Source organism: Saccopteryx leptura, chromosome 1, assembly GCF_036850995.1.
Source record: "Saccopteryx leptura isolate mSacLep1 chromosome 1, mSacLep1_pri_phased_curated, whole genome shotgun sequence".
NCBI lineage: Eukaryota > Metazoa > Chordata > Mammalia > Chiroptera > Emballonuridae > Saccopteryx > Saccopteryx leptura.
This window is the reverse complement of record NC_089503.1, coordinates 249,709,559-249,733,717: the sequence shown is the minus strand read 5'-3', so window position 1 is coordinate 249,733,717 and position 24,159 is coordinate 249,709,559. Positions and strand designations below refer to the sequence as shown.

At 40.9% G+C, this 24,159-nt stretch overlaps 1 long non-coding RNA gene and 1 pseudogene across 1 annotated transcript in view; both read right to left on the bottom strand.

The window, feature by feature from the left end:
* Positions 1-24,159, bottom strand: part of LOC136389210 (uncharacterized) — a 92,445-nt gene that overhangs the window by 40,424 nt on the left and 27,862 nt on the right. Inside the window, exons 2-4 of the long non-coding RNA XR_010748283.1 lie at positions 21,639-21,766; positions 20,215-20,305; positions 18,984-20,094 (exon numbers count right to left, since the gene is read on the bottom strand). This is a non-coding gene — a long non-coding RNA (uncharacterized lncRNA). The remainder of the gene's footprint in view (positions 1-18,983; positions 20,095-20,214; positions 20,306-21,638; positions 21,767-24,159) is intronic.
* Positions 16,545-18,291, bottom strand: LOC136389209 (frizzled-5-like; annotated as a pseudogene).

Below are 24,159 nucleotides of genomic sequence, written 5' to 3'. Positions count from 1 at the left end.
CCTGTGCTACTGCACACATAACTTTGCACATACTTGTACTCACTCTCATGTCCTCTGCCTCCTCACGCAGTGCCTCTTCCAATGCCCAGGTATATTTTCTCATATAATCCTTCATTTTCACATTATCACATTGCTTTATTTTTCGCCATATTTTACAAATTCACTAACTGCTTCTGTCCCGAAAGAGTATGCTCAGTGCACATTTCATATCTAAACCACACAATATATAAAGCTCACAATCTAGTAGTTTAGAAAAAGCAATCCACACACTTAAAAATGTACAGACTTAACACACAAACACCAAGCACACACTCTGTCCTCAGTCACACAAAACTCATCACATTTTCAGATTTGCAAACTCAATCACACATTAAACCCTGACCCAGTGTTAACCAACACTTTATGAACATAAACACAAAACACATTACATTCACCATGAGCATTTGTTACAAATGTGTATAATATATACACCGGATACATTCAATGGAGATGTTGATAATCATAAAATTTCAATAATGACCAGCAAGCATGTTTAGCAATGAAGCACAGAAACTGACATAAGAGTTCATTTCAGCAAAGATAAATTTTATTTATACATTGTTTTCTATATCTATACTAACATAAACTCTAATATAAATCTATATTTATTTATGTGTGTATGTGTGTAAGCAGAATTCTTTATAAACTTTCTAACTCATATCACCAAATTGTATAATTTTTCATGAGGGATTAGAGTTGACATCCAACTTTTAGTTTTTAAACACTGTCTTTCAGAAAAGATTATAAGTTTCTGATGCTCTGTATAAATCACCTGAATTATCACATACAAAATTCCTGTTCCCACTAACATTCATCAAGCCCAATATTTTAATAAGTGCTTAGTTATATTACTAGGTAAATGAGTTTTTTTTTCAATGAGAGAAGGGAAGGAAGGGGATCAGACTCCTGCATACACCCTGAGCTGGACCCACCTGGCTGCCAACTAGGCAGTGATGCTCAGCCCTTCTGCTGTCTGTTGTTCCTCTGCTATGCAACAGAGGAACATCAATATGTTTATATATGTGTTTATATACATATATATGCATGGATATATATACATATATATTTATAATATATATAAATAGACGGATAGATATATAAAATATGTATATATTATAAATATATATAATTTAGTGCCTGAGCTGGAGGCCACAGACACATCCTTGGTTTTCGAGAACAACTTTCTTGAACCAAACAAGCTATGGCTGTGGGAGAAGAATGAGACAAAGAGAGATAGAGAGACTAATAAAGCGGGATGGGTAAACAAGTAGAAGGTCGCCTTCCTGTGTGCTCTGACCAGAAATCAACAGCAGGACATCCACATGCCTGGCCGACACTCTAACACTTACTAAAATGGTCATAACTGTATATGAAATTTTAAATAAGAAAGTCACTTTAATTTCTATGCAAGCGTCATGAGTTAATGATGCCTGACATAAAGTGGCCAATCAACACATACTTTTTGAATTCAAACAATTTCCAGAAAATGCCTTATCCTAATTTCTTCTTTATTTGTTTCTTCTTTTTAAATATAATTCAATTTCCCAGACCTTGAATCAGCCATGGAGATTTCAGCATCTGGGAAGGCAGCTGAAGAAGATCATTCATCCTCAGGAGATTTTACGGGGAGCTCTTCTACATCCCAGCATACCTGTCCCATGGAGGAGGGTAAGGAATATACACAGGTGGGATCTCAGCTTGGACAAGAGATGGTTCTAAGCTGTTCAATTCAGTATCTACTGATTTCACTGTCCACTCAACAACAGGAAAAAGCATCACAACAGAGCAACTAGTACTGAGGCTTCTGCACAGGGACACATAGAAAGTGTACGTTCACTGACATGGCACAGACACTCACCACACAATTACAACACAGCATCACTGGGACAGCCGAGGATGACATAGTAGACAGTTCAGATATAAGAGCTAGAGCAGTGGTCCCCAACCCCCTGGCCACGACCCTTACCAGTCCGTGGACCATTTGGTACCGACCAGCACAGAAAAAATAAGTAACTTACATTATTTCCATTTTCTTTATATTTAAGTCTGAACAATGTTTTATTTTTCAAAAATGACCAGATTCCCTTTGTTACGTCCGTCTAAGACTCACTCTTGATGCTTGTCTCGGTCATGTGATAAATGTATCCGTTCCACACTAAAGGTCGATCTGTGAAAATACTTTCTGACATTAAACCAGTCCGTGACCCAAAAAGGTTGGAAACCATTGAGTAAGAGGATCATCACAACCTGTACCTTCAGATGAGAACTAACTCAGCCTCTCTCATTCTCTCTCTCTCTCTCTCTCTCTCACACACACACACATACACACACACAGACACACACACACACATGCGCGCACACGCACACACAAACTTCTAAACCCCCTCTTACAAGGTGTGGCCCAATTCTCATTTAGTCACATTTTCGGTCAAATACACAACCCTTTTTACCCCATCTAACCTTCCCTTTCTCTAGTACCATTATGCAGATATGCTCTTAATTTCATTCCTTCACACATTCATTTCAGACTCATACATATACAAATCATTTCATAAATAATTCACATTCCTCACTCAGATAACCTATTTGAAATCTCTCATTCTCAACCAAACTCTAGAAAACAGATTCCCTTAAGGAATTTGGACTCTCTTCTGTTGACTTTCTACTCCATGTTTCACTTCAGTTAGAAACTCTCAGATCTCCATACAAATGCTCATTCTGAGACCTACACTCATGTCCTCTAACACACTAATACTTACAGTCTCACTCTAAAAACAGGTCACATTCCTGCACTGTTCACATGTGCTGTCAACGCTAACAAACATGCACATGCTCATTCTCCATCCCCTTTGACCGACATCAAAAAAATCACCAGATATGATCCAGAAGGTACACACAACATCACCAGGACATAAAATCAATGCTAGATTCACATTTCCACAATATGATACCATGTTAACAAATCAAATTATGCATAACATAAAGGAAATTTTGAAATATCACATACACATGAACTTTCACACACATGCTCACACGTGCATGGTCATTATTAGAACTACACACTGCACACATATTCTGCTTGTCCTCTGTTCACAAATTTTATTCTTAGAAAACCATCAATTACGTCAAAATGGGTCCTGTATAGGACTCCCCAAAATACCTTTATCCCAGTCAGCTAAGAAAAGCAAGAAAAACCTGGAGGGGCACACAAGGTGTTTGTATGGCAATGCCTAGAACTGGCTCATGTCATTTCCAATCATTTCCATTGTAGAATCGCATTCACATGGCAGACTATCTGCAAGGGAATCTGGAATTGTACTTCAGTTCTATCTCTACATAGAAAGAGACAGCATTCTGTTCCATGTACTAACAAGCTTATTTGTGCAAACTCAGTCACCCATGGTATTCACTGACACAATCAATATAACTGTGCAATTAATTACTGGTTCTATACTAACCATGCTTCACTATTTACAACATGGAGGCTGTGTGTGCTCACTCGACAATCCATAGCAAATGCTTATGTTTCTTCATCACACAGAAGACAAACACATATTAATATCATGTTCCTTATTTCTATTGTTTTTATTTAACTTTTCAGCAGACGAAAATTCACAAGAACATGCTTTGAAGCGAAGACAAAACACTGTTGCCCAAAATCAAACACTGGATGATGCCTCTACTTCAGATGAATTCATCTACATTTCTTCGGAAGATGAGCTCTCAGGTGCTATAACAGGGAATTACTGAATAGGAAGCAAAGAAAGGTTGGGATCTACAGAGAGCCCAGAGATGAGCAGAGTGATTCTGTTCCTGTGGAAAAAAGGGTGCCCAGTACACACACACACACACACACACACACACACACAAAACAAAAAGCCTCAAAAAGCTTTTGCATACTTGACAATAGGAGCTCCAGAGGAACCAATATTTGCCCCAGAAAAACAAGAACTCTTTATAGGACTGTAGAAGGCCAAGGTGAACAGAGGACACTAGTGTTATATTTGAGAAATACTAGTTAAAGGAATTAAGGATATGAAAGATTTTTCTCAGAATAATATGAAATAACATGTTAATATCAGCCAGACAAGAGCATGTTACACTCTGTGGAGGGTATGAAAGCACTAAAAATTTAAAACAGGACCACAGTGGTAGTAGAAGTGAAATTATAATACAGATGCCAACTGGAAGACCCTTCCACATCCACATGTTTTCACAGCCCAAGTGCTCACATTCATACACAGCCCTCATCAGACCCATCAGCACTCATATCCCCATTTGTTTCCTTACACTCTACCACATGCATCGAAATTCTCTGCACTCTAATTTTATCCTAACCATACAAAGACTAACAATTTCTCAAACTTTAATGACTCTAGATTAGTTTTATTTGCTTAAATTTTATGGCAATGACAGAAAAGAATATATACTTTTGTTCTGGTTCCTTTCACTCATCATCATATTTCTGTAATTTATCCATGTTGCATTGGCAAGACTTTAATTTCTTTACTTACTGTACTCTTCTAAGTTTTGTATTGTATTCATTTGTGAGTACTTGACAAGATGTTCTTAACATTTTATCACATTAGTTTGGACACATTTAATTTGTTGAATGCTTAAGAGTTAGATTCCTAGGTCTCAGTGTCCAGATTCTGTCCTATGTCCTTTAGAACTCGAACATCCATACCTTATTCTCTAATGCAGTACTGTGCTACCGCACACATAACTTTGCACATACTTGTCCTCACTCTCATGTCCTCTGCCTCCTCACGCAGTGCCTCTTCCAATGCCCAGGTATATTTTCTCATATAATCCTTCATTTTCACATTATCACATTGCTTTATTTTTCGCCATATTTTACACATTCGCTAATTGCCTCTGTCCTGAAAGAGTATGCACAGTACACATTTCATATCTAAACCACACAATATATGAAGCTCACAATCTAGTAGTTTAGAAAAAGCAATCCACACACTTAAAAATGTACAGACTTAACACACAAACACCAAGCACACACTCTGTCCTCAGTCACACAAAACTCATATCATTTTCAGATTTGCTGACTCAATCACACATTAAACCCTGACCCAGTGATAATCAACACTTTATGAACATAAACACAAAACACATTACATTCACCATGAGCTTTTGCTACAAATGTGTATAATATATACAACGGATACATTCAATAAAGATGTTGATGATCATAAAATTTCAATAATGACCAGCAAGCATGTTTAGCAATGAAGCACAGAAACTGATATGAGAGTTCATTTCAGCAAACATAAAATTTTATTTATACATTGTTTTCTATATCTATACTAACATAAACTCTAATATAAATCTATATTTATTTATGTGTGTATGTGTGTAAGCAGAATTCTTTATAAACTTTCTAACTCATATCACGAAATTGTATAATTTTTCATGAGGGAATAGAGTTGACATCCAACTCTTAGTTTTTAATACTGTCTTTTAGAAAAGATTATAAGTTTCTGATGCTTCGTATAAATCTCCAGAATTATCACACAGAAAATTTCTGTTCCCACTAACATCCATCAAGCCCAATATTTTAATAAGTGCTTAGTTATATTACTAGGTAAATGAGTTTTGTTTTTTTTCAGTGAGAGAAGGGAAGGCAGGGAGTCAGACTCCTGTATACACCCTGAGCTGGACCCACCTGGATGCTAATTTAGGCAGTGATGCTCAGCCCATCTGCTGTCTGTTGTTCCTTTGCTATATGAGTAACAACAATATGTTTATATATATGTTTATGTATATATAGATACATGGTTATATATACATATATATTTATAATATATATAAATAGAGTGATTGATATATAAAATATATATATTATAAATATATATAATTTAGTGACTGAAGTGGAGGCCACAGAGACATCCCCGGTTATCGAGGACAACTTGCTTGAACCAAACAAGCTATGGCTGTGGGAGAAGAATGAGACAAAGACAGACAAAGAGAGAGAGAGAGACTAATGGAGCGGGATGGGTGAACAAGTAGGAGGTCACCTTTCCTGTGAACTCTGACCAGAAATCAACAGCAGGATATCCACATGCCTGGCCGACACTCTAACACTTACTAAAATGGTCATAACTGTATATGAAATTTTAAATAATAAAGTCACTTTAATTTCTATGCAAGCATCATGTGAGGTAATGATGCCTGACATAAAGTGACCACTCAACACATACTTTTTGAATTTAAACAACTTCCAGAAAATGCAGCATCCCAATTTTTTATTTTTTCTTCTTTTTTCATATAATTCAATTTCCCAGACCTTGAGTCAACCATGGAGATTTCATCATCTGGGCAGGCAGCTGGAGAAGATCATTCATCCTCAGAAGATTCTACGGGGAACTCTTCTACATCCCAGCCTACCTGTCCCATGGAGGAGGGTAAGGAATATACACAGGTGGGATCTCAGCTTGGACAAGAGATGGTTCTAAGATGTGCAATTCACTATCTACCAATTTCTCTGTCTACTCAACAACAGGAAAAAGGATCAGGACAGAGCAACTAGAACTGAGGCTTCTGCACAGGGACACATAGAAAGTGTACGTTCACTGACAGGGCACAGACGCTCACCACACATTTACAACACAGGATCACTGGGACAGCTGTGGATGACATAGTAGACAGTTCCGAGATGTGAGCTAGAGCAGTGGTCCCCAACCCCTGGGCCACAACCTGTACCGGTCCGTGGGTGATTTGGTACGGGTCAGCACAGAATAATATGTAACTTACATTATTTCCTTTTTATTTATATTTAAGTCTGAACGATGTTTTATTTTTAAAAAATGAACAGATTCTCTCTGTTACATCCATCTAAGACTCACTCTTGATGCTTGTCTTGGTCACGTGATAAATTTATCCATACCACTCTAAAGGCCAGTCCGTAAAAATATTTTCTGACATTAAACCAGTCTGTGGCCCAAAAAGGTTGGGAACCATTGAGCTAGAGGATCATCACAACCTGTACCTTCAGATGAGAACTAACTCAGCCTCTCTCATTCTCTCTCTCTCTCTCAAACACACACACACAGACACGTACACACACAGACACATGCCCACACAAATCTAAACCCCTTCATACAAGGTGCAGCCCATTATTCATTTAGTCACATTTTTGGTCAAATACACAACCCTTTTTATCCCATCTAACTTTCCCTTTCTCTGGTAGCAATATGCAGATTCCCTTAATTTCATTCCTTCACACATTCATTTCAGACTCATACATATACAAATCATTTCATTAATAATTCACACTTCTCACACAGATAACCTATTTGAAATCTCTCATTCTCAACCAAACTCTAGAAAACAGATTCCCTTAATGAATTTGGACTCTCTTCTGTTGACTTTCCTCTCCATATTTCACTTCAGTTAGAAACTCTCAGATCTCCATACAGATGCTTATTCTGAGACCTACACTCATGTCCTCTAACATACTAATACTTACAGTCTCACTCTAAAAACAAATCATATTCCTGCACTGTGCACATGTGCTGTCAACGCTAACAAACATGCACATGCTCATTCTCCATCCCCTTTGACCGACATCAAAAAAATCAACAGATATGATCCAGAAGGTACACACAACACCACCAGGACATAAATTCAGTGCTACATTCACATTCCCACAATATGATACCATGTTAACAAATCAAATTATGCATAACATAAAGGAAATTTTGAAATATCGCATACACATGAACTTTCACCCACATGCTCACACGTGCATGGTCATTTTTAGAACTACACACTGCACACATATTCTGCTTGTCTTCTGTTCACAAATTTTATTCCTAGAAAACCATCAATTACATCAAAATGTGTCCTTTATAAGACTCCCCAAAATACCATTATCCCAGGCAGCTAATAAAGGCAAGAAAAACCTGGAGGGGCACACAAGGTGTTTGTATGGCAATGCCTAGAACTGGCTCATGTCATTTCCAATCATTTCCATTGTAGAATCGCATTCACATGGCAGACTATCTGCAAGGGAATCTGGAATTGTACTTCAGTTCTATCTCTACGTAGAAAGAGACAGCATTCTGTTCCATGTATTAACAAGCTTATTTGTGAAAACTCAGTCACCCATGGTATTCACTGACACAATCAATATAATTGTGCAATTATTGGTTCTATACTAACCATGCTTCACTATTTACAACATGGAGGCTGTGTGTGCTTACTCAACAATCCATAGCAGATTTATTTTGTTTGATCGCACAGAAGAAAAACACATATTAAAATCATGTTCCTTATTTCTATTGTTTTCATTTAACTTTTCAGCAGACAAGAATTTAGAAGAATATGCTTTGCAGCGAAGACAAAACACTGTTGCCCAAAAGCAAACACAGGATGATGCCTCTACTTCTGATGAATTCATCTACATTTCTTCGGAAGATGAGCTCTCAGGTGCTATAACAGGGAATTACTGAATAGGAAGCAAAGGGAGGTTGGGATCTACACAGAGCCCAGAGATGTGTGGAGTGATTCTGTTCCTGAAGAAAAAAGGGTGCCCAGTACACACAGACAAAAAAAGCCACAAAATGCTTTTGCATATTAGTCAATAGGAGCTCCAGAGGAAGCAATATTTTTCCCAGAAAAACAAAAACTCTTTATAGGACTATAGAAGGCCAAGGTGAACAGAGGACACTAGTGCTATATTTGAGAAATACTAGTTAAAGAAATTAAGGATATGAAAAAGTTTTTTCAGAATTACATGAAAGTACATGTTAATATCAGCCAGACAAGAGCATGTTACACTCTGTGGAGGCTAAGAAAGCACTAAAAACTTAAAACAGGACCAAAGTGTTAGTTGAAGTGAAATTAAAATACAGATGCCAACTTGAAAACCCTTCCACATCCACATGTTTTCACAGCCCAAGTGCTCACATTCATACACAGCCCTCATCAGACCCATCAGCACTCATATGCCTGTTTGTTTCCTTATACTCTACCACGTGTATCGAAATTCTCTGCACTCTAATTTTCTCCTAATCATACAAAAACTAATAAATCTCAAACTTTTATGAGTGTAGATTAGTTATATCTGCTTAAGTTGTATGGCAATGGCAGAAAAGAATATATACTTTTGTTCTGGTTCCTTTCACTCATCATCATATTTCTGTAATTTATTTATGCTGCATTGGCATGACTTCAATTCCTATACTTACTGTATTTTTCTAAATTTTGTACAGTTTTTATTTTTGAGTACTTAAGATATTCTTAACATTTTATTGCATTAGTTTGCAATATGGACACATTTCTATTTGTTGAATGCTTAAGAGTTTGATTCCTAGGCCTCAGTGTACAGACTGTGTCCTACGTCCTTCAGAACTCGAACGTCCATACATTATTCTCTAATGCAATCCTGTGCTACTGCACACATACTTTGCACATACTTGTCCTCACTCTCATGTCCTCTGCCTCCTCATGCAATGCCTCTTCCAATGCCCAGGTATATTTTCTCATATAATCCTTCATTTTCACATTATCACATTGCTTTATTTTTCGCCATATTTTACAAATTCACTAATTGCCTCTGTCCCGAAAGAGTATGCTCAGTACACATTTCATATCTAAACCACACAATATATAAAGCTCACAATCTAGTAGTTTAGAAAAAGCAATCCACACACTTAAAAATGTACGGAGCTAACACACAAACACCAAGCACACACTCTGTCCTCAGTCACACAAAATTCATCACATTTTCAGATTTGCTAACTCAATCACACATTAAAACCTGACCCAGTGATAACCAACATTTTATGAACATAAACACAAAACACATTACATTCACCATGAGCTTTTGCTACAAATGTGTATAATATATACACCGGACACATTCAGTAGAGATGTTGATGATCATAAAATTTCAATAATGACCAGAAGCATGTTTAGCAATGAAACACAGAAACTGACATAAGAGGTCATTTCAGCAAAGATAAAACTGTATTTATAAATTGTTTTCTATAGCTATACTAACATAAACTCTAATATAAATCTATATTTATTTATGTGTATATGTGTGCAAGCAGAATACCTCTTATTTGCTTATACCTTTATAAGCTTTCTACCTCTTATCACCAAATTGTATAATTTTTCATGAGGGAATAGAGTTGACATCCAACTTTTAGTTTTGAAACACTGTCTTTCAGAAAAGATTATAAGTTTCTGATGCTTTGTATAAATCTACAGAAATATCACACACAAAATTTCTGTTCCCTCTAACATCCATCAAGCCCGATATTTTAATAAGTGCTTAGTTATATTACTGGGTAAATGAGTTTTTTTTCAGTGAGAGAAGGGAAGGCAGGGAGTCAGACTCCTGCATACACCCTGAGCTGGACCCACCTGGCTGCCAACTAGGAAGTGATGCTCAGCCCATCTGCTGTCTGTTGTTCCTCTGCTATGCAACAGAGGAACAACAATATGTTTATATATATGTTTAAATATATATATACTCATGGTTAAATATACATATATATTTATATTATATGTAAATAGATAGATATATAAAATATATATATATTGTAAAGATATATAATTTACTGCCTGAGGTGGCAGCCACATAGACATCCTCGGTTATCGAGGACAACTTGCTTGAACCAAACAAGCTATGACTGTGGGAGAAGAATGAGACAAAGAGAGATCGAGAGAGATAGAGAGACTAATAGAGCAGGATGGGTGAACAAGTAGAAGGTCAACTTTCCTGTGTGCTCTGACCAGAAATCAATAGCAGGACATCCACATGCCTGGCCAACACTCTAACACTTACTAAAATGGTCATACCTGTAAATAAAATTTTAAATAAGAGAGTCACTTTAATTTCTATGCAAGCAAGTGTCATGTGAGGTAATGATGCCTGACATAAAGTGACCACACAACACATACTTTTTGAATTCAAACAATTTCCAGAAAATGCCTCATCCTAATTTTTTCTTTATTTTTTCTTTCTTTTTCATATAATTCAATTTCCCAGACCTTGAATCAGCTACGGAGATTTCATTATCTGGGCAGGCAGCTGGAGAAGATCATTCATCCTCAGGAGATTTTATGGGGAAGTCTTCTACATCCCAGCATCCCTGTCCCATGGAGGAAGGTAAGGAATATACACAGGTGGGATCTCATCTTGGAAAAGAGATGGTTCTAAGCTTTTCAATTAAGTATCTACCGATTTCACTGTGCACTCAACAACAGGAAAAAGCATCAGGACAGAGCAACTAGTACTGAGGCTTCTGCACAGGGACACATAGAGAGTGTACGTTCACTGACATGGCCCAGACGCTCCCCGCATATTTCCAACACAGGATCACTGGGACAGCCGAGGATGACATAGTAGACAGTTCAGATATGTGAGCTAGAGCAGTGGTCCCCAACCCCCGGGCCACGACCCTTACCGGTCCGTGGGCCATTTGGTACCGATCAGCACAGAAAGAATAAGTAACTTACATCATTTCCTTTTTATTTATATTTAAGTCTGAACGATGTTTTATTTTTTAAAAATGACCAGATTCTCTCTGTTATATCCATCTAAGACTCATTCTTGATGCTTATCTCGGTCACGTGATAAATTTATCCGTCCCACACTTAAGGCCGGTCCATGAAAATATTTTCTGACATTAAACCGGTCCATGGGCCAAAAAGGTTGGGGACTACTGAGCTAGAGGATCATCACAACCTGTACCTTCAGATGATAGCTAACTCAGCTTCTCTCTCTTTGTCTCTCTCTCTTTCACACACACACACACACACACACACACACGTGCACACACACATCTCTACTCATTCATACAAGGTATAAACCGTTTCTCCTTTTTTTCACTTCTTCTCTCAAACACACAAGCCTTCATCCCCCACCCACCCTCTCGTTCCTTTACTGGATTCACACAGTTCCACAGTCACCTTCATTCTTTCACACAATCATTTGAGACTTACTCACTTACAAACTAATTCCATAAATCATTCACATTCCACTCTTTCTCAGCCAAATTCTACAAAACCCACTTACCCTGATGGAAATAAACTTCAGTCTGTTGTCTTTCAAATCCCTATCCCACTACAGCCACAAAGCCTCAGCTCTACACACGGATGCTCATTCTCAGGCCACACTCACGTCCTCTAACACTGTCTTACCATCTCACAGTGTGAACAGGTCCTATTCCTTCACTGAGAATTCTGAACTATCTCATGGACATGATCTTTCATGCCACATGCTCACACAGGCCATGGCCATTTTAACTCCTACAGACCTCACGCCCATATCCTAGTTTTCTCATGTTGGAAATTTTCTTTCCTAGGTATCCTTCAGATGCCTGTATCCCAGGACCTGAAGCAATCAGAGGTTCACCCGCCCCATTCACCTGCCTCCTCTCCATTCTATCCAGTTAATCAGAATAAGCCCTTTACATCTTCAGCACAAGGCCCAGAGGAAAGGGTCATGACAATTTACTACATGCCTGTCCCATTGGGGAGGGTTTTTACTATGTCAGGGGATACACAGGAAGGACCGGTGCCTCCTTCAAAAGAGATGAAAATGGAGGAAATGACCTATATTGAAAAGGTCCATAAAAACGTCCCCCTCTCTCACATGTCTCGAAAGAGACACCTAACTGACAGTGACCCCAGCTTAGACAGCACAGCTCAAGGGAAAAGGAAGAAGGCTGACAGTCTAGCCGAGCCTCCAGCTGGGGAGGAGTATCCCAGGGCCAAGACGCCCGAGAGGCTGGTGACCCCGGAAAGTGGCTACAAGTGCTTGGCCTGCTGCCGGGTCTTCCCCAGCTTAGAGGCCCTGCAGGAGCACGTGGAGCACGGGGTCACTGAGGGCTTCAGCTGCCGTGTTTTCCATCGTACTCTGGCCCGTCTCAACCACAAAAAACATAGAGAAGAGAACAAGAACATCAAGATGGCAACATTCACATGCCAGAAGGAAAAACATTCTGGCATGAAGACAACTCAGTATAAGTAAACAGCCCCTAAAAGAGGACGTGAAGCACGTTAGACTCTATGAAGAGGCTTCACTATTTTTAGCAGCCTTAGAACCCTCCTTTTTATGTATATTTGCCCCCTCCACCATTAGTACCATAGCACAAATACGAGTAGACAACCCCTGCTAGTGAAATCCATCACTTTCCTGAGGGAGAAGGCAGATCACAGCCCCTAAAAGAGAGGAAGTGAATCACCTTAGACTCTACTAAAGGTGCTTCATTATTTTTAGCAGCCACAGAACCCACCTTTTTATGCGTATCTACAACCAGCATCTCCACTACTGTACTGTCCGTTTGAGCAAACGACCCCTTTTTTAAATACACCCCACCTCTCTCCTGAGGGAGAAGGCAGACCACACCATCCCTGATATTGCATGTTGTCTGTCCAAGTGTAACTCCCGTCCGAAGAACATCCATGGATACATGCTTCAGCGAGAGTGCAGAGTCTACAGAGTTTTTAATGCTACAGATTTTAATTCCCCAGCCCTGTACTCACCCCCACATTTCTCTGAAATGTAGTCTTTGTTGACAATTTTGCACATTTTTCTATAACCTTTACTTTAAAAAAATATATCCCTTTTTCCCATGTCCCTCTATATATTTACCTACACAGTTACTTGGCTGGAGGACAGACATTACTATTGAGAGAGAAGCAGGGATGATAAAAGCAACTATACTTAGCTCTTCAGTTCTCTGACCTTGTGGACACAGCAGTGCATATCCACTTCTGCACATACACATCCATAGGGAAGGATGGCACACAAAATGAATTGATTCATAATTATCTAATATATACAGTTATCCACAATACCATAATGAAGTTTTAATCTTAGTAACTTTAGAAGGGTAAAAGCTACCAAATTTTGAAAAACATAATTTGTGTGTTTGCTTACTTGCCAGTTTTTTATACTTGTTTAATTTTGCACATTTCAAAGATAAATTTTAATTTTTGTCACTGTGCCATCTTCAGGGGCTCAGAACCAAAAAGTGAAAATTTTAGAAGTATTATTTACACTTTGCTAAACATGAGAAGGGAAATAAACATAGTCCCACTTTTAAATGATCATTAAAATTTTTATTTCCCTTCTCCTGTATAGTTTTGTGAGTTGTGCAGTATAGTTGCTGTCAGTTTTATCTGACTAGTATGTTTTACACCGTCCATTGAAAAGAGGGTCTAGATTCTGGCCAAATATGTGGGCAAGTGGAAAGACTAGCCAATTAAAGCCATTACTCACAAATTGGCTTTCATGATCGACCTGGGGGTAAACACATATCCGTGCTGGACCAATATGCACTAATAGCTGGGGAATTAGAAGAGACAGAGATTGTGGGAATAGTGCTGAGTTATCCTTTGTCTGCAACTCATATTAAGGTTAATACATTGCTGAACTTCCTTCAAGTCTACTTTTTGAAAGACATGGCTGTTTTAACTGCTACTGTAATTCACTAACCCTATGCACTAATATTTCAATAAACTTTTTCTTTTTTTCCTCAATTTTCCTGTGTCTTTTTTTGCCATTAGTAACACAATGTGCCTTCACTGATGCAGTTTAGCTCCAACATGATCATTTCTCCCATTTTAATAGTTGAAATTATCTAATCTAGAAAGGAGTAACACATATACCTCTGACTTCATATTGAAACTAAAGGAATAATCTTGTACTTAGATTGTATGCTATATTCTTGATTAATTAGGAATGTCCATTAAAAATGTTAGGGTGTACAAACAAAATAACTTCAATGAACAAAATCGACTTCCATAAAGTAGACCTGGGATTAAATTCCTTACTACTGCTCAGTAGCTTTATATACTCTGAGGCATTAGTCTCATCCTGAAAATGAAGACCATAATACCTAAAATAAGAGTGATTGTGAGGGGAAGAGACACAGATAAAAGCACCTAATTGAGGGTCTGGCATAGTTCACAGGAAACAGGTTTTTTTTCATTCATTTTTGAGATTTTTTTTTTTTTTACTTATTAGCAGTTTGATTATCATGTATCTAAGTAGAATTTAGTTTTAGTTTATATAGTTTTCAATCCATTGAGCTTTAAAATTTTTTACTTTTTGAGACCCTGGTCTAGACAGATAAGAAAGGTGCCACCTGTAAATCAATGTATATATACCATCTGGATTCCCTGACTTGTATTTACAGCCTAGTTGGTGAATAAGTGATTTGGGGGGTTCTTACTCCCCAACTAGACACACACAACACCACCACCATCTACTCCAACAGGTTTGACAGAGAGCAGTGATTTTCAACTGATGTGCCCCAAGAATGTTGAAAACATTCAGTACCTGACGGTTTAGTCAGGGGCACTGACCTTTTTCCTTAGACTGTCAAATAATGACAACAGACAACACAATAGCCATCTGGTGTGAATGCCCTGTCTTGAACCATAAATGTATAAGTCATATAACAGAGTTGCATCTTATTGGTCATGTGGCATACTAAGGTTGTGTTTAATTGGTTAATTCTTGTTACTAGAAATCCTTATATACAGGTATAGGGCACTTGGTTTTTAAAAAAAGTCACTTAGGAGCAAAAAAGTAATTACTATTGGCATTTTTCTGGGTAACTCAATCAAAATTATACTTTTTTTTGGTCAAATCAGCAAAAAATATATTCTGTGTGTCGCAGAATTTTTGTAATTAGTTTATGTGTGCCATAAGAAAAAGATTGAAAACTGCTAGTATAAACAGAGCTGACAAAACAAAACACTGTCTTAGGCAATGCCTCTGTTCTTTTGGTGATAGAGACAGAGAGAGAGAGAGGGACAGACAGGAAGTGAGAGAGATGAGAAGCATCAATTCTTCATTGCAGTACCATAGCTGTTCGTTGATTGCTTTCTCGTATGTGCCATGACAGGGGGGTAGGCTACAGCAGACCAAGTGACCCCTTGCTCAAACCAGATGAGCCCACGCTCAAGCTGGCAACCTTGGGGTTTTGAACCTGGGTCCTCTGCGTCCCAATCCAATGCTCTATCCACTGTACCACTGCCTGGCCAGGCGCAATGCCTCTGTTCTTATATGTATTTCCCTTCATTTCATCACATGAATTATGAAACAATAACGAAATCAGCAGGAGAAACCTATGAAGTATATCAAGTAAAGAAAATTTTCATTAGTTCCGTTTCTGGTAATTGGAATTTGCTTTTCTTATTAATAAAAACATTACCCTTTGTGTTTCAAGTACATCTGAGAAATCTGATAATTAACTTAGACTACTATCTCCTCAGATACTCTCAGAAATGCAACCAAGTTAAAAATTAAGAAAGGATATATAAATTAAAAAGTTTCCCTTAAAGAAGGCAATAAGAAACACAAAATAAAATGCACATGAGCTGAGCCCCTTTGAGAAGTTTTGGGACAGCTATTCCCTTGAAAGAGCCCTTTCCCCCTCTCTCCAATTTGCCCCAGGAGAGGTCATCAGCATCAAAAATGTAAACAGAAGTAACACTGCAAAGCTACCAAACAAAACAACCCCCTTCCCTCACTCAGGCCTGTGGCCTGCTACACATGCGCGACAGGGACACCTACTTGTGGCAGGCAGCTGCCGTGGCCCCGTGGTCCAGTCCTGTCTGTGAGCACTGCGCTTGCCTTGGCATAGTCCCAAGTGGCCATGGTGCCGCCGTTCTTGTGGCTCTGTTGCCAGCGACAGCAATAGCAGCTGGTGAATCGCTGCCACAACTCCACAGTCTTGCTTGACCAAATCCAGATGCCAGACATGATACCCACTAGGAGGCACATGAAGTACTTGAGCATGAGCTCCCAGTACTCCAGCTTGGTGCGCGGCTGGCTGGAGTCTTGGCCTGGGCACACGCAGGTGAGCGCAGCCTCCCAGCTCTCACAATAGTGCTGCTCAGGTAGCAGGCCATAACAATGCTGGCTGGCACTGTGTAGAGCAGCACGAAAGATGCCAATTTGGATCATGAGCTTCTCTAGCTTGTCCGTCTTGGTGGCACCCTGCTTGATGACTCTACACATGAAAAAAGCAACATGAAACCTGCCAGGACAAAAAAGCGTGCCCTGAGCAGGTAGAGCACCAGAGGGCCCAGCATCAAGCCAGGCAGTGAGTTCAGGTTCTGCTTGCCCACATAGCATATGCCAGCCACTGGATCCTCATCCATGGAGCTCAGTGCCACTTGACGCTGGGGATGGAGCTCAGTGCCACTTGACGCTGAGGATGACCCAGATGGGAGTACTGTGTATAGCCCACGATGGCCTCATTGCCCCACTTCATGCCAACTGCAAAGAACCAGGTGAGCAACAGGATGACCCACCAGATGGAACTGGCTATGCGAAGTAGGTGGAAGTACACCAGCAGGAAGACAACAGTCTGCAGCGCAGGGCCCTTCCTCTCATAGTGAATGTGGCTGTTGTGCTCACACCCAAACCTACCAAGAAGCCCAAAGACGCACAAGTAGCAAGCTGACAGGAAGATGATGGGCACTCAGAGTAATGGAAGCGTTCCACATATTTTTCAGGAAGGTGGCCACCGTGGTGGAGGTGGAGATAAAGCATGGCACTGACCACAGGCCGACCATAAGGTGGCGAACGTGTGCTCATCCAGGCTGGAGGAGGGCTGGTAGCAGGGCACTGCGCAGTTGGGTACCTGGCCCGTCTGTACCTTGTTGTAGAGCGGGTGCAGCTACTTCAGGATGGGCACCAATGGCTTGCGGCGCTTGCACACCTATGGGGCCCCAGGGGCGCCCGCGCCTTCCCAGGACAGTGCCCCCTGGTGGGCCCGACCGGGAAGAGTCTAGGGGGCCCTGTGGTGGTCTTGATGCAGTTGTAATCCATGCAGAGGACCTCGGCGTCCCCAGCACCGGGAGGCGGTTGCATTTCATGAGCTCCGGCCAGGGGAAGTTGTACTGCAGCACAAGTGGAGAGCAGCCGGCCTTGGCGCCTGCACGGAGCGGCAGGGCAGCAGAGGCTTATGATAGTCGGGTAAGCAGATGGGCGTGTACATGGAGCACAGGAACAAGAGCAGGTCCGGAGAGCAGTGGATCTTCACCAGCGGCCAGAACTGGTGCAACTCCAGGCCCGCCTCGTCCTGCGTGTTGTGGTTGAACTCACTGGTTGGGCATGTGCGTCAGGTTGTAGCCTTTGCCCCGGCACATTGGTACGGTGATCTCCTTGCATCCCGGGGCTTTGGAGGCGGCCACTGCCCGGCCTGCCAGCTGCGCCAGGAGCAGCAGCAGCGATGCAGAAGAGTCCGGCTGAGCCATAACCCCTCCCTCCCCTCGCCTCGCATAGCCCGCGCACGGGGCCAAGGCAGACAGGGGAAACCTGGGCCAGGGCTGCCCTCTCTGCTGACTTCTGTGCACCACCAGGCCTAGCAACCTGTTGGCTCTTCTTGTCTTCAAAAAATCCGCCCCAAAACAACCTGTTTCAGGAAGGCGCTGCCTCCCTCCGCCCTTAGTGCTTCGCTGGATAGAGTTGAGGAGGGGCAGTTAGGGCAGTAGCGTAGGGGAGGGGGGGCGGCAAGGGGGTCTATCATGCCCCGGGGCCACTCGCAGAGAGGCGCCAAATGGTCTCCAAGACAAACAAGAAACGAGTAGTAGAACGGGTCGTGCCCGGGAGCCAGTTCTGTTCACTACTACACTGAGTTAGGGCTCCGATTCTAGGGAAAGTATTCTTTAAAAAATGAAGAAAAATTACAACTACTCCCAGTTAGAGGGGAGTCAACGTCTCAGTCCCCGAAAGCGGTCTCCAAACCTCAAGATTAAGCTCTCCATTCTCTTCTCTCCCCTCCACCTCTTGAAACCAAACTGCTGACACCCCGCCCCACCCCACCTCACCCTGCCTCCCTTACCACTGGGCCCTCCAGGCTGGACCGCGGGGTCAAACAGATCAGCCCCCTCCAGAACAGTACGAAGGACCAGGGGGAACGGGGAGCAGGGAAGGCGCGGGCTCTCACCTCCGCGGATCCAGAGAGAAGATATTCTGCAGCTAGCCTGGGTTCTCCATCCCTGGGACACTCCACTCAGAAACGCGACTCAGAGCAAAGCTGGCAGCTGGAAAATTTGGCGACAGACTGGGTATCCGAGGAGGCTGCACATGGCAGCAGGTGGAGGCGAAGTCTCAGCGAGACGGTCTGAACGCGATCTCCACAAACCGGTCACTCACTCTCTCCTCCTACATGATGCGGGCGGGGCAAGGAAGAAGCAGGCCTTGCGTTCCTCCGGGGTCCTGAACCCGCCTGTAGGGCGAACACACTGGGACCCCTGGGGACTGCGGGTTGCGTAGCTGCACCTGCCAGCCATGGAGGTGGGGGGGGGCACAGTCTGTGGAAGGCCTGCTGGGCGCCCTGACTCTGGGGCACACGGTGGCGCTCTCAGATAGGTTTTTATGCTGCAAGTTTTACATGTCCTAAAAACATCTCTATCTATACTGTTCTAATTAGGTTGGAACACTGAGGTGTTTAGCGTACTTGAGATTTATTCACATGCTTAGAAAGAAGGTCTGAATTGTTTCCCACTCCCCCACCTCTTCCTTCTGGGAAGGAGGTGAAAAAAGGTTGGAGGGCCAGGGAAATTGAAGGATTCAGGACTGGACTCAAGGGGAGAGATAGGCTGCGGTTATTATTCTTGTCCCCTGAATTCCGTTTTGTACAGATTAAGAGGCTAAAAATGGCAGACGAACCCTCTCCCTCCCTCTTACCAACAAGGCTTTGTGAGTGTCCCGCAGATCAGTTATTTTGTGCTCACTCTGTTAAAGATGGCCACTGCTCTCAGGTTTACAGCTAATTGCCTTTATGCCCGGGAAGGGGCTTGGTTATGCTAATATGTGTTGGGGGAGGGCTTTTGCTCCCTCAAAAAGTTTTAAAAGGAGGAGCTAGGAGGCCATTTTGGGGAGGCGAGACCACATTCTTCTAAGCTGAGAGGAGGGCCTCATGTTGTAGCAGGGTAGAGAGGCCACATGGCGGAGAGGAGCCAGCCAAACTGGCAGAATGCTGAAGGAGAAGCCAGTTTGTGCAGGAGAAGGAGATGGGGAACAGAGGCGAGTAAGTCTGGCGAGGGACTCTGATTCTAGGAAAAAAACAGAAAAAGTCAGTGGCCTTGGAAGTCCTGAATGGAAAGTGCCCCCCCGCCCCAATGTGTATTTTCTCACCCACAGGTTGCGAGCAGGAATAAAGGAAAATGGCTCACCAGTTTTGGGCTCCACTGTTTTCTTTGTGATCTGTCCAAATTAAATTCGAACCTAAACCTGCATGGCTGTGATGGTGGCTGTGGCTACTGGCTGTAGAGAGAGAAATAACGAAGAATATGTGTATTAACCTCAGCCTCAGAGTTAAAAGGAATAAATATCAATAGCATCACAAACATTAAAACTACTGATAAATATGGTCTACATGTACATTAAGTCTTTTATTCCCTGGAATTCTACGGGTGTCCATACTTTATCTTTTGGGTTTTTTTTGGAAATACTTGGCACTTTGCGTCAGCAAATTTCCCAGGGTTGAAAGTAGTGGGAGTTGAAAAGCCATGAAATAACAGTCAAAAAGAAAGGGAAACCCTCAGTGAAAAGTATGTGCAGACTGTGAACATGCCAGGGGAGGGCGATCTGATTCTGTGTCCTTCATGCAACGCATATATTATTGGGGGTGGACAAGTGTTGGCTAATAATAAAAATTATTTGAAGTTGGAGAATGTTAATCACTCTCGCTGGAATTTATGCAGAATACGTGTGTTATTTCACATGGTTCTGACTCAAACAATGTTACATACTGGTTTGTAAACCTCTCTCTGCTTAATCAATAGCAAAATGTTATTTTTGCTTGATTAGTAATAACAGCATAAAAGTTCATCAAAAGAGACTTATTTTTCATTGTATATTTCATTTTATATCATTTGAATGTTTGCTTTTTTTACATATATTTAAAGACAGTTTAAAATATGGTGATTGTTTAACAGGTGTTCGGCACGGTGTTAAATAATTTGTTTGTGTTAGCTAATTTAATCCTCACAACAGATAAAACTGGCACTGTAATGACTTGCTTGAAGTTACTTAGTCATTGAAAAGGATAGAAATCAAAATTTTCTCCTGAATCATAATTTATTATCCAACAAACTAGAAAACACTAAATTATTTTTAAGATGCATTCTAAACACCAAACATTGGCAAACATTCTATTTATTAATTGTTTCAAATAGTTTTCCATCCATCCATTCAATAAACACCAATTTTTGAGTTAAAGACACTGCTGCTATACTAGACATGTTTCTACAAAGCCAAATTCATGAAATTTAATTTAAATTGTTATCCAGGGTATATTTATTAATTGATGAAAATACAGATGATGATGCTAACTGGCTACCCCATTTAGTGAATGCATGACATTTCAAAAGTTTTGAAGTATTGGTTTTGGATTCTGTCTTCGGGGAATAGTGACAGTGTTTTCATTCTTACTAGACTTGTGTTGATTTATACATGTATTATTCTGTTGAGACACTGGAACAGTCTTGATTAGATGCCTTCAAAAAAGTTATGAAATAAATGGATGAATGAATGATAACTGAGATTAACTTTTTAAACTTTGGCAACTGGCATTGAATCCTTGAGTACAGCTTACCTTATGAACTGTATCTGAGGTTGGTCATACACTGTTAAATGCAGCATGAGTCCAAACCTTGGCTCTTCCTTAACCAGTTGTGCCAAGTTAGGCAAGTCACCTAACAGCTCTGGGTCCTCTTTCCTCATCTGTAAATGGAGTTACAAATAGTTGTCTACCTCATAAAGTTGCACTGAGGGGTAAATAAATTGATACGGTAAAGGGCTTAGAACCATGTTTAGCACCTGGTAAATCTATATAGGTTTTAGTTTTTGTTTTGTTTTGTTTGTGAGAGAGACAGAGAGAGACAGAGACAGAGAGATGGACAGATAGGGACAGACAGACAGGAAGGGAGAGAAATGAGAAGTATCAATTTTTCACTACAGTCCCTTAGTTGTTTATTGATTGCTTTCTCATATGTGCCTTGACTGGAAGTCTCCAGCCAAGCCAGTGATCCCTTGTTTAAGCCAGCAATCTTCGAGGTCAAGCCAGCGACCTTGGGCTTCAAGCTAGTGACCTTTGGGCTCAAGTCAGTGACCCCGCACTAAAGCTGGTGAGCCCACACTCAAGCCAGTGACCTCGAGGTTCTGAACCCAGACCAATGCTGATGACTTATAGGTGAAGGAGCACAATATCCTAATTAGTCACAAGTTTAGTTCCAGGTTTGTAAAAAAGAGTCTCTCAATTCTATAAGAGGCGAGGAGTATCTGCTCAATAGAATACAGTATAGTGGGAAGAACACTGACTAGTTCATGGACAATCGTGGATTCAAGTCTCATCGTGTGAGAGCCAGCTGTGTGCCCTTGGGCACAACACTCAGTCTCTCTGGACTTAATTTTCCTCGATTATAGAATAAGGGGATTCAACCAGAGAGTCCTGTGGTAACTTTTTGCCTGTAACATTCAATGAATTCTGTGTTTTTGCTAGTTATTTCAAAACATCTACTACCTGAATTCCTGGGAAGAAATAGTTGGTGCTTTAAAGAGTGCCTTTACCTCTAGAGTGGGGCTGGAGAGAAAACTCTCCCCTTTAAAAAGATCCTCTAGTTTTTAGAAAACAAATGTTATCTTTTTCCAAAAACAGAATCCACATTAGGCTTTAATTACCAAAAATAAATCCCTGCTGTAACTATTAAGTGACAGTTCTTGCACCCTGAGCTCTTTTGGTTTGGGGATGCATTCCTAGAGCTCCCTCTGTCTTGCTATCAATTTGACAGTGGCATTGCTGAACATTGGTGCTGGGACAGTTTCTCGCCAAGAGATGAGAATAAATGGGTGGGGTGACCGCTTCTGCTGCATGGTGTCTTCGGGAGGAAAAAAAATATTGTCTCAGTGAGTAATGCAGGAGGAGGAACTATTCAGGCAAATCTCAGTCTGAAATGTCTTCCAGCCCTTCTTCGCCATGCAGAAGGAAAAAGCAGTCGCCATGTGGGGCTTAGGGACGCATGCAGTCTTGTCAGCCTGGACTCACTTCACTTATTGTCTGGTCTGCTAAATACTTCTCCAACAGCTGTGATTCTTAGAACTTTGAGGACTCAAACTCATTTCTTCTGCTCTGCCTCTTATTTTCTCTTGCTGAATTTTCACTTTCTAACCCAAGTGGGAGATCTGCCTCTCATTTTAAAACTCATTACAGAATCACCACTATTGAAAGGCTACCATGTATTGGGAGGACAGATTGCTTCTCACTGCTCAGGGTTGACAAACTCTATCAATAGCAACAAATAGCATGACAAGGCCCTGTTCAACAGAATTTATTTGCAAAGTTTAAAAAAAGCAGCACAGAAAAAAAAAACCTTGAGGTTCATATAATTCATGGAGGGTATAATATCTTAGGTGAAAATGGCAGACTACAAGTAGGAGAATAACAGCAGTGAAATTAATAAAATAGTATTCTCAAGAAAACCCCTCACCTAACCAAGCTGTGACACAGTGGATAGAGCGTTGGCCTGGGATGCTGATGACACAGATTCATAACTCATTTGTTTATACCTTGAATGATATTCCATTGTCTAGATGTAAAATATTTTATTTATTTATTCACATACTGAAGGACACCTTGGTTGCTTTCAGGTTTTGGCAATTATGAATAAAATTGCTATAAACAGAACCCTGACTTGGGGTGGTGAACACACAATACAGTGTACAGATGATGTGTTGTAGAATTGTGCACCTGAAGCCTGTATAATTTTATTAACCAGTGTCATCCCAATAAACTCAATTTAATAACTGTTATAAACATCCGTGTACAGGTTTTTGTATTGACTAAAGTTTTCACTCCTTTGGGTAAATACCACGAAGTGTGATTGCTGGATTGTATGGTAAGAGTACGTTAAATTCTGTAAGAAACTGCCAGACTGTTCCAAAGAGGCTGTACTATTTTGCATTCCCACTAACAATGAATTAAAGTGTCTGTTGCCCCACATGCTTGCCAGTATTTGGCGTTGTCAGGCTTTTGGAGTTTGGCCATTCTATAGGCCTGTAGTGGTCTCTCATCATTTTAATTTCCAGTTCCCTAATGACATCTGATGTACAGCATCTTT